Raw genomic sequence first — 12,545 nt, 5'->3', positions numbered from 1 at the left:
ATGTTTTTCTGACTACAGGTAATGCTTGTTGGATGTATGGCATAAGAGTCTCAGGACTTCACATGCCTTTTTGGAGTATATGGCTCATAATCATTTTAAGAGGGACCTGTAAAATTTACTGCTGTAAGTGTTCAAGAAAGGTATTTGGCTAGCAGTGGATATGTATCTTGTATGTATCTTTTAAGTTGTATGACATTTGATGGTTGGTTAAGGTGTGGATTGGGATCATTGAAAGTAACATTGATAGTGACCAAAAAAGTGATTGCTCAGAAATCTGGCACAGTACCCTATTTGGACATTGTTGACTAGCTCAATATTAGGTACAAACCGTTATGTCACCTGGTTAATCACCAGCTGGCACACAGACAGGACCCAGGATGTTAGAATTGTGGAGTCCACCCCTACAAAGAGGGCAGTCACAAGCAGAGTTTCTCAAGAATCCATCCTGGGACCACTCCTTTTTTGGCAATTACTTCTCTGAAGTCAAGGCCAGTGTCAGTGGACTCCTCCTGACTAAATTTGTAGTTGATTGCAAATTAGGAGCTGTCATTGAATCAGGAAGGGCTGACACAGACCAGAAACTGGTGCCAGAGTAATGGACTAAAACTAAATGCTAAGAAATGCATAATAGTATCTTTCAGAAAGTCATCAACCCCTATAACTATCATATTGATAACACCCCCTAAGAACTGAGGCAGTAGTCAAGGACTTGGAGAAACAAATAGTAATCTACCCTTTGACCATCATGTTTCTACAGTAGTGAGGAAATCATTCTGTGTTGTGCAATGCATAAACAAAGGCATGGCATGTAGGTCCAAGGAAGTCATTGTTCTACTGTATTCGGCATTCATCAGACCTGTCCTTGAGTACAATGCCCCGTTTGGTATGTACCTAACCAGGCATGTCCAACAATTTTAACATCCACAGAGATTGCTCACTAAAAGAATACAGGGTATAAGTAATATGTCCTGTGTAGACCACCTCAAGTTCCTAACCCTGTTTTCTGTCTTCTACAGGCTGATGAGTAGAGATCTGTGCCTGGCTTACAAGACATTGTCAGACCCTGCTCTGATGGACCTCCTATATATCTGCAAAACAAACAGTACTAACATTTCCTGTTCCAAAGACTTAAACCTTGTGTTTGATATAAATAGGACCTGCTGGAGGGACGCTTATGTATTCCAAAGACTACCCCTTCTCTGGAATAGGCTTCCGATCCATGTGAAGCAAAGTTCCTCACTAACCTAATTCAGGTGTAACTTGGACAGTTGTATGGAGAACAGGAAATTCATCCCTCATTTGGCACCTATATCTCTAATGGACACAGGCAGCCTGCAAATGGTTCATCTGCCAGACCTTGCTTGTAAATGTTTCATCTCCCAAGCCCCTACTTACACTTGTCAAGGGTACAAGAACATGTCAGGGATTTGGGATGCATGGCTAGGCTTAAAAACACCCTTGTAGTTGTTAGCCTAGTAAAGACCTATGAACCTATAAATGGAGGTCACAGAATAGACCAGCAATTTTAGAGTTCACAATACTGAGGGAAGAACGTGTCAAGAAAGACAAATGAGCATTTTTGGGTAAGCTCAGACAAAAATATAAAAATTAAAGAAATACTGTGATTGTAGTATATGACTTACCATGACTGGACTAGACTTAAATTTATGGGGAATGTAGGAAATCATTGCTTTGCCATGAGCACTCTTTAGCAGTCTATAGGAAGTTTTTGGCCTGAACATCGCCCCTTTTTTGTCTTGTCCCCCTTTCTCACTAAGGGGGAAATCTAAGGTTGCACCAACATTTTTGAGGACAGATTCATAATCTGAGACTATGGGAAGTTTTTTTTTTACTTGAACCTCAAATCAAGCTGGAAAAAAATGAAATTTCATGTACATTTTTAGTGGCAGACTTTTATATATTTTTTGGTTCTTTTTATTTATTTATTTTTTTCTGGAATTTAGAAGTTGTCATAGTCATGCATGATTTATGTTCTATGTTTAGTTATTGAAACTGTATGTATTATTACTTTAGTTATTGTTTGCTGTTATTTGCGGTTATCAAGTAAAGGTGGTTAAATGTGACAGTAGTAGTTACAAACAGACTCATATCATGACTACTAAATAAGTTGCTGAATAGCAATCTTCCCTAAATTCTCTTAGGTGCTATAAAGGTATTGTATACACTGCACAGTCAGAGAAGGGAAAATAAAAAAAAAGAGTCCAGATAAATGCATCTGGTCACAGCAGACAAAAAACTCTCTGTTTTCCAAAAAGGGAAGTTACCCCAAACACGCAGCTACACCCACAGGCTGTTCTACAGTGAGGTTTAATCATGCTGTATACATACATGTTAGACCATGTGTAACCTCTTGAACAGACACCATCCATTCCTGTCCCATCTAAAAAAAAGAACAAATTGCGTGCTCCCAGTTAACTGATTTGTAGCCTTAAGAAAGTGCACTGTCTGCACACTGACTAATAGCTTTATTTCAGCTCTCCCAATGTGAAAATAGAAACTGAGAAAAGGGAGCCAGTGAAACTGTCTTTTGGGGAGAATGTCAGTTACTGCCTAGTAAGTACACTGCCTGGATGCCAGCAAAGAAAACAATTTAGAGAACCTGAAAGAAAATCATCCAGAAAATGTGAAGAGAAAACACTAGCTGGGAAGAGTCCTGCAGCTGTTCAGCAAAAAACAGTTTAGGCTTCAGCTTTGGTACAAGAGATGAATTACAGTAATTTAGAGGAAAAATAAATGAAATGTATTCACAGGTCATTAAAATAAATGAAACATTGAATTGGTATATCACCTCAAATAACAAAAGGCTTGAAAGATAGAAGAAGCTTTAACTAGCTCTTCAGATGAATGGATAAAACTGAAAAAATAAGAGGTTGAAATGAATAAAAGGCTGGTGAGTATGAGACTTCTTAAGAAAAACTGTTTAAAAAAATTGGAGTTAGAAGACAAGACTCCATATGGAGAAAACCTGAGAATTGTTGCTGTACCAGAGAAACTGGAAGGAAAAAATTGTACTAATTGTATGGAAACACAAATAAGCAACTGGCAGCTGAACTGGTATTCCACAGCAAGATTTGTTAATTGAAAGGGCACATCAAGTGTATGCTCCAAACCTGGCCATGATAAAGCAGCCTAGACCTATATTAGTAAAGATGCAGTTATACCAGCGCAAATATTTGATCCCGACAGAACTGTTGCAGAAGGAAAAACATTAAAAAGTGAAGACAGCAGAGCATTTGTGGAAAACTGTTCTTCACAGTACACCAGGCAGCAGAGAAGCAAGTTTATCCCAGTGATCAGGGAATGTCGAGAGACGTGTGTTAAAGCTGCTGTTTCCAGCCATCTTCAGAATATTTTTTCAGGGGGATCAAAGACATTTCTTAATGCAGAACAGTCTAAGGAGAAAAAAAAAGAAGTGTATCCAACAAAAAGTGAGCCATCAAAAGTAGGGGACTCTGCTTCTCATTCTTCTGTTAGTAAAGCTGATAGAGTAACTTTGCCAATGAAATCTTTATCTGTTTTCCAAAGTAAAATGGTTGAGAGGCTCAGAAAAGCACAAGTTGACTAGAAGAATCAGTAGTACCTTGAACTTGAAGCAGAGTCTGGTGTTGAGAGATGGAAATGAACAAGAAGACGACCAGCAAATCTGAAATTAGTAAATAAATTGGAGAGTTTAAAGCGTCATTCACATTTATGAAATATGGCTTTGCAAAAAAAAAAGTGGCTGAGAAAGACTGTACTTTTGTTGACTTTGTTAAACTTGTGGGTGGACTGTAAGGCATATACCCCACTTTGCCATTAAACTTCATGTCTTCTGTAGTAAAGCAGTTTTGTGTTAAAGATATTAAAGTAAACAAGTACTTTTAGCTGTAAGTAGTATAGACTTTACAGTATAACAAGAGAAGAAAGGCTGTGCAAAAGCAAGTTTAATCTTAATATGCTGTGATGTTGGACGGCTGGGTGGAAGTGAGATGTAAAAATGCACTTAATTGTATTATTTGTAAAATTAAGATATTTTTCTTATTTTTACTGGAGTGATATCTAGATTAATGAACAATTGTTTTTCAAAGCAACTCGCTTTACATATCTGTTAACAAGAGCTTCCAGTTTCATAGTTTTTGTATTTTTTTGTTTAGTCTCTCCCACATATCCTTAGCTGCCATAACAGAATCCTTTTACCCCACACTCATAAGTACTGTGTCCCCATAAATATGGGTGGTGTTGCACCAATTCAAGTGTGGGTACATCATTTACAGCTATGGCCTTTGTTTTATCTTTAATAATTTTATGTCCCAAAATGAGTTGAAACTTTCTCAAAATGTTCCATAACAATGAGATATCATTTTCTAATTTTGTCAGGTACACAATAATATCATCTACAAATAAAGCCAACTTTTCCTGATTCCCATACCAATTATATCCTTGAATTTCTGTGTCCCTTATTTTCTTTGCCAGTAGCTTTAAATACAGTGCAAATAATAAAGGGGAAAGAGGACACCACTGCCTGTTTCCTCTGTTTAGATGCAAGTTACAGAGGAATCCTCCCACTTAATGTTTGTCTTTATATATCCTCCTAATTAACATTATTATATCAAGGAATGCAAATGCATTCATTGCCGTACTCATAAAATCCCACATTCCTCTATTGAATGGTTTGGCTGCATCAAGACCCACTAAAAACAGCACAAGTTTCTTGCATTCCGCTTCCCTCTGGGTTATCATTCTTTTATTAATGTGTTAAATGTTTTCCTCCCCTCCAGAAAACCACAATGATCCATATCCATTAATTTTGACAATACCTCTTCCATTCTTTTAGCTAGTAAATAATTATGGTTTAAAATTTAAATGGGTCTATATGAAGCTGGGGCTGCTGATGGGTCTTTACAGTCTTTAGGTAATACAGCCACTATAGCTTTCTTTACAGCATGTTGGTGCTTCCTCACCTTTTAAAATACTCTTAAATAAAGTCTTCCAGAGCTTTATCAGTTTCTTCCCTTGTAACTTCCAAACTTTGACAGGAATACCGTCTGTTCCTTAGAGACTTCCCAGAAGATGAATTATACATCACTATCTTTGTCTAATCGCCTCCTGTCTTAACTATTAGTTGTAAAGCCTCATCTACCTCTAACTTTGGCATAATTGTCTTCCATGAATATTTCCACCTGTGCCTTTTATTTACACATTTCTCTGCTTTATGCAAATTTTCATAAAATTTCAGAAGTATCTGTAGTACCTCTACAGGATCACTGGTATTTTTTCTTCTTATAGGCTCCCTAAGTTTGGCAATAACCCCTCCTACTTTCTCTTGCCTAAGTTGTTTTGCTAAAAATGTTTGTGCCCTGGAGTTGTAATAAAAAAAATAATTGCTTGACAACAGTCATTCTAAACTCATGCACATTATTAACCAGATACTCACTTATTTTCTCTCTAGCAGTTTGCATTTGCACCTTGTCTTTTTCTGTGAGATTTTCTTAACCATATGTCTTTTTCTTTTTCTTTTATTTCTGCCCTATTTTTAAACTCCTTTTTCATTTTATTCCATTCACCAGCTGTCACTTGGAATATGTTTCTATCTAACTCTTGAATAATTTCCTTTGCCCATTCCTTAAATTACTCTATTTTTAACAAGTTGGATGGAAACCACCAATCTCTCATTTACTTCACTACTCTAGATTTTTGCATAGTTTTTATCAGTGCATGATCTGAAACAGTTCTTGGATTCATGTTGAAGCTTTCAATTAAATGCATGTTCTTGTGAAAAATAATTTCTAGCCCAGTTATAGTACCTTGGGAAATATGTAAATTCTGTCAGAGTTCCTACTACTGAATTCATATCTTCCATACCAAATATTTTCATAATTTTTTTTCAGAAGTGTACAGTGTTTTGTTGTAGTTCTCTTCTGGGTCCCCCTTATACATCCTCACTTTTGCAAATTGAGTTCCAGTCTTTGCCTGTAAATAATATTCCCTGCTGAAAGCTGAGTACTTCTCCCAAACAATTTTTACACTCCATAATTGCAGTTCTTGGTGGAATATAAATACATGCCAGCATAATCCTCCCTTGCCAGTAGCCCCTTACTACTACAAATCTACAATTATTGTCTTTTTTCCGTCTTCTATCAATATTGGAGCTCCTGTTTAGGAAATTGTCATCTCAGACTTTGTAAATCCTTTTTTCAAACATTCGGTCTCCATGTTTTGGGACTTGCTCTAGCAGGTCCCAACATTTCAAATGGTTAACGAACAGTGACCTTACTTTTAAGTAGCATGTGTTCATTGTTGTTCATAGAAGGTTACTAGGCTAACAGCTCTACAGCCCTTACATGCCTAGCCATATTTATCTTGGGTTGCCTCAGTTGGTGGTGGTAGGTGTGTGACCTTCTCAGAAGTAAGGATCTAGGGTAGTTAATACTGACTTCATCTGTCCAGGAGGGACATGTGCGCCATCCTAGGAGTGAATTTGTGATAATCCATTCATTGATCTGGGTTGCGTTTGAAGAGTGTTAGGGAGGAGATCTGTTTCATGTAAATTTGAAGCTTGTTCTAGAGAAGTGACCGTCTCTGGGAGATTTATCTATCTCTCCAGCATGACCTGTTCTTGTCAGAGACTAGGTTAAGATCCCTGGAGCAAGTGACGCTTGTGCAGTTTGATTTACGAATGTGTAGCATTTCTATCAGGGCCAGGTCAGAGACTACCCTGCAAGCCAGACACAGGTTACCCCTTAACCTGTAAGAGACGGAATACAGTGACAGGGCTTTCAGTCTTTCCACATAAGAGTTGTTTTGTGTACCTTGTAATTTCTTTCTTGATGAGAAACCTCTGTGGTCTTTCCAGTTCTTGCAGGTGTTTGGTGGGGTACATGCAAAAGGGAGCATTGCACTCAATTATTGGTCTGACTGAGGGCCTAGTATAATGAAATTATAACATCCTTAGATCTATATGTGATGCCTTTACTTATACGATGTGTCACATAGAAGGATTTCCTTACTACTGTGGATATGTGGTGGTCAAAGTTCAGATTGCTATGAACCTGAGTACGCAGATCACCCACTGGGTCTACACTTAGGGGTATGATGTCTGTAATGTAATTAGCAGGGATGTCAGCTTTTCCAAAGGGAATAATAGTGCATCTTTTTGCATTTAGCTTTAATCCATGGCATTGGCACCAATCATTTGTCTGTGTTAACCCTGTCTGCAGTATATTAACATCGCTGAGGGACTCAGTGATTGCTCTCAGTTTGTAGTCTTCAGCAAACTTGGTCAGCCACAGGCTGTCCAAGTTTGCCTGGACTTCTGAGAAATAAATTCCAAACAATATGGGGCCCAGCAAAGAACCCTATGGTATGCCATCTGTGTCTGGTCTGGGAGGTGAAGTCACCCACCTTGACAGTGTTTCCTGTCACTGAGCCAGTTGGCTACCCATCTGGTAATGAAGGGGTTAATTCCCAATTGGTAAAGTTTCTCTGTAATACCTGAGTGGGGGATTGTGTCAAATGCCTTGGCTGGGTCAAGATAGGTGGTATGCACTGTCTTTCTTTCATCCAGGGCCTTGGTGACCTTCTCGAAGAAGTTAACCATGTTTAACAGGTATGATATACCTTTGCCGAAAACAAACTGGGTTGGGTCTAGAGTTTGGAGATTACCTATGTCCTAGTTAATAAGGTCCATAATGGTTCTTTCCATGCCTTTGCAGATGAGGCTGGTCAAGCTTATGGGCCTATAATTCCCAAGGTTGGCTGAAGGTTCCCATTTGTGTAGGATTACTATTGCTGTCCTCCATTCCTCTAGAATATAGCCAGTTTGCAGGCTGTGGTTAAACAGGTATCCAAGTGGGTCTGCTAGGTCATGTTTTACGTTGTTTAAAAGGCAACCTAGGATATTGTCTTTTCCCATGGCTACCATACCATGTCTTGCCCTTAGAGAGCGCTAGGATGACCTGCACTCTTGCGATAATAGGCTGTGGAATGGTGGCAGGTATACTTTGGAGGATGACTGGAGGGGATGGGGGGGTGAAGTTTGCTCCAAGTCTGTCAACTAGCAGGTTGACTATTACCTCTGGCTGAGTATGGGTAGTGCCATCCATAGCCAGTTCATCGTATAGCTGGGTATTCCTTTTAGAGTTTGGACATAGTTAAACAATGCTTTGTGGTTATTCTTAGCTAGAGAGGCTATTTTTGTTTCATAATTAGCTTTGGAGGACTTGACAAGATCTTGAATTTGTTTGTTTAAGACAGAGAGGGATTTCTTTCTCTCCTGAGCCAATTCCTTCTTGTTCTTAGTTTCTTTCTCTTGTTGTATAGTCAATTTATACTAGGGTTCCACCACGCTGGGTTGTTTTTTTTTTTTTTTTTGGGCAAAACCAGGTTTTAATCCAGTCAGGTACAGCCTTCTATGTTGCACAACATATAAACAAAAGGATTGTGTCTAGATCTAGGGATGTCATTGTCCCCCTTTACTCAGCCCTCATCAGGCCAGTTATCGAATATAATGCCCCCTTTGGCATGTGTGCGGCCAGACACATGCAACAAATGGAACACCCACAAAGATAATTTAATAAAAGGATACAAGGCCTAAACAATATGTCCTACATGGACTGACTCAAAGCTTTGTCACTTTGCTTGGTGTTTTACAGATTGCTAAGAGGGCACCAGTGTTTAGAATACAAGGCATCCTCTGACACAATACTGAAGGATTTAGTGCAAATCAGCAAGTCAGATGCCATCAGAAGTCTGTCTAGGGATCTAAACCTTGCTTGCAACATCAACAGAATGGTTTTGGAGGGTCAGGTATGTCTCACAGAGGATACCACTGCTTTGGAACAGACTCTCCATCCATGTAAAACAAAGCTTATCCCTGTCCATATTCAAGAACAACTTGAATCTTGGGATGTGAAAACAGAAAATTTACTCCAGGACTACCCCCTATACTGCTAATAGACACAGGCAGCACCAAGCATGTGTCGCCACAAATTGTCTATTGACATGATCCTCTTGTGACATTTTTGAAGAAGTCCACCAGGTTTAATAGGCATGGCCTGCCTTTGAAAAAAAACAAACTGTGTCTGATCAAGGGTATATCTTTGTTTATAAGGTCCATGATGATTTATTCCATGGCCTTACAGGTAAGGCTGGTTAAGCTTATGGGTCTGTAGTTCCCAGGGTCTGTTGCTTTACCCCCTTTATGAAAGGGGATGACGGTTGCTGTTTTCCATTCAGCAGGGACAAAACCAGTACTCAGGCTGTGGTTGAAGAGAGTACCTAATGGAATTGCTAACTCATGTTTTAAACTATTTAAAATGTAAGCTGGGATGCCATCCGGTCCAATAGAGGCTGTGTTTTTGGTCTAGTAGAGCGCATTAATGACTTGCTGTTTGGAGATGCAAGGTGGGAGAGATGTAGAAGGAATGCTTTGTGGAATAGTTAGATGGGACAGGGGGGGTGAAATTTTTGCCAAACCTGTTGGCAATAGGTTAGCTATTTTTGCAGGAACAGTGTGTGTGATATCATCCACAGCTACTTCAGCACACATCTGGGTTCTACCTTTTAGGTTATGGATATAGCTGAAGAATGCCTTTTAGCTGTGGTTGCTAAAATTTTTTCAAAGTTGCCCTTAGAGGATTTCAAAAGTTGTCTTGTTTATTCAAACAGAGGAGGGTGTTCTTCCAGTGGTGGGACCTCTCTCTCTTATTTTTAGACAGCAACTTTTCCTCTTGTTGTATAACTTATTAATGCTAGATGTCCGCTAGGGAGGCTTGTTTTTTTCTTGAGGATCTTGTTTTGATCCCATCAGGTACATCTTTGTCAATTAATTTGTGTTTGTATAGGGCATTTCTGTATACTTAGTATAGTTGTCAATGCCATCTGTGGCAACAGGATCTTGGAAATTATTTATGCCAACCCTTAGATGGGTATAATTAGCTTTGATGAAATTATTTAGCCTGATTTTTACCTAAGAGAGTTCAGGTGTTACAGCTGCATTAAACGTGACTGATTTATGATCAGATTTAACCAGTGAGGGTCCTATACTTGTGGTGGTGCAATGGTCAACCATATTGGTGAGAACTAGGTCAAGAATATTTGAGCCCATCATGGGGCTGCTTACTATTTGTTCCAGGGCATTAGTGTTAACAAAATCCAAAACCTTTGTGCAAGCGTAGTAGTATAAGATTTCCAGTCAATGGAGGGATAGTTAAAATCGCCCATGATTAGAGTGTTTGGTTGTAATTTGACTGACTCAAGTAGGTCCAAATAAGCAGTGTTGGTATCTTGGTTCATTGAAGGGGGCCTGTAGCTAACGATGACTTGAAGGGGTTCTTACCCACAGTTAGATGAACTTGGAGTAACTCCATGGAGTTTTCCTGTCTAACCAGTCTAAAGGTGTATTTATCTTTGATGAAGATAGATACTCCTCCTCCTTTGGTTCTCACATGTTCATTTTGTGTTCTGAAAGTGTGGAAGGCATTGTAGCCTTGCAAGGCTGCGGTACTGTTTGCGGCCCTGAGTCAAGTTTCTGTGACTGCACAGATGTCAACATCCTCCAAGGACAGGAGTGCTTCCAAAGAGTTCAGTTTCTGGTTTAAATTCCTAGCATTTAGCAGCGTAACCTTTAATTTGTGAGTAATATTTTCACATTGGAAATTTTGTTCTTGAGACCTTGTCTAAAAAAAGCACTATGGGAGAGTCAAGTGCTTTAGCCAGTGACAGGTGAAGACCATCTCTGGCAAAGCAGTGTGGTCTATCAGTCATGTCATCTCAGGCTGACAGGAACTGGATCCCCTTAGCATTATACCAGAAACTAAGCCAATTTTTGAAGTCAGCCATTTTTTGTTTGTATTGTGGTATCATCCTAGGGTGAGGGTAGATTGCTGCTCAAGGCTAGGGACATACCTGCCTGGGACACACAGTCCTAAAGCTCAGTTATGTCTCTCTTTATATAGTCCAATGAGGTACATCTCAAGTCATTCACACCAATATGAACTATGACAGATTCATAACGGTACTTTTTGTTGAGAGACTTGAGTGTATGTGTGATCTGACAGCTGACCATAACCTTCTCCTTGTCCAGCTAGGTGCATGGAACGTTTGTGTGTCTCACATTAGAGTCACCAATGGCCAAAAGATTGGTTTAGATATGCTTTGCCTTTGGGTCAGGGACTGGTGTTTGTGTTTTATGTGTATTGAGTGCTCTAGATGCTGAATTAGGTGCAGCATGTTTGTGTTTGAAAGGTCTCTGGTGTTTAGGTAGGTTTCTAGTGAGTACCTTCGCTTATGATGGTTTATGTGTTGAGTGCATAGTTTTGCATAGGAGGTGTAGTATGTGAGCGGACAATCCTGTTCAGTGTTACTGTTCTGTGCACAAGAGAGCAAGAATTCCAGATTCTTAGCGTAGATACATCTCTCACAAACTGTAGTTGGGCGATTTAACAGTAGAGGGTTGTCAGTGTACGTAAGGCAGTTGCTAAACTGCCTCAGGATACCCACGTAAATCAGGCTGGTAAGAGATGTGAATGGAAACTGACCAGGTTAAGTCCTATTTTCACAATGGGAAGAGAAAATGAAGGGGTCTATACTAACGGGGTGCTCTATAAAGGGTCTGTACTACAGGGGAGTGTTCTCTAAATGGTATGAGACTATTGTAGATTTGGTGTTTTTGGGACTGTTTAAGGGGCAAAAGTGCAGCTCTGAGCAGCTAAGCGCAGTCTAAGGACTTCTTGGCTGGATCACGGCAGCTACTAAGGGAAAATTTATCTACTGAAGTTTTTGCATCTATAACCACCAGTGGTTACCCCTACTGTATAGTAGTGCGTGATGGTGCACTACATGTAAACAGATGAATAAAGCAGAGCAGTGGCTGGTCACCTAACTCTGTGGAGCTGTGTTAAAACAAGCACAAACTTGCGCAAACACTGGGCTTATGTAGCAACAGTGAACAAAAAGACTTAAAACTTTAACCAATAAAAAAGCTCAAAACTGAGCCCTGTGCCAGCAACCTTTAATCAGATGAGTCCTAATGGCACTGTCCTGCCACAGGGGTATGGGGGGCCTCTCCAGCAAAAGATTTCCTGGTTTAATGCTCATTTTACCATCAGAACCAGATTCAGCATGTCCAAATCTAGTCTATGCTACAGCAGAGAAAAAGTGCAACAAATTACAAGAACAGTTTTCAGCAATATAGCAAAAATGCAGTTTATAAGTGCAACATACAGTATAAAATTGTACCTATGGTTAGTAGAATGCAACCGATTTCTTGGATTGCACGGATGAATGCAGCAGAGCAGTGGTTGGTCACTTAACTCAGTGGTGCTGTGTTAAAACAATGAGGTACTCATGATTTTTAGTCTTCCTCTGAATTTTTTTTCTTTCACTTTTTAAGTGCTCCAAAAAATATATATATATATATATATATATATATATATATATATATATATATATATATATATATATATATATATATATATATATGAGATTATGTTAAGTTGTCCATCTCGCCTTCATTCTTGCTGGATGGGTTCGGAGCCAACTTCGGC

The 12,545-nt window shown here is 39.3% G+C and overlaps 1 protein-coding gene across 1 annotated transcript in view; it reads left to right on the top strand.

Moving 5' to 3' along the window:
- The window catches only part of ESYT2 (extended synaptotagmin 2), an 813,806-nt gene that overhangs the window by 189,052 nt on the left and 612,209 nt on the right, over positions 1 to 12,545 (top strand). The gene's annotated exons all lie outside the window — the stretch shown is intronic.

The sequence above is a fragment of the Protopterus annectens genome, chromosome 2.part1 (assembly GCF_019279795.1).
Source record: "Protopterus annectens isolate FY-2018-M chromosome 2.part1, PAN1.0, whole genome shotgun sequence".
Taxonomy (NCBI): domain Eukaryota; kingdom Metazoa; phylum Chordata; order Ceratodontiformes; family Protopteridae; genus Protopterus; species Protopterus annectens.
Note: the sequence above shows the minus strand (reverse complement) of the source record. Positions and strands in the feature narration are given on the sequence as shown.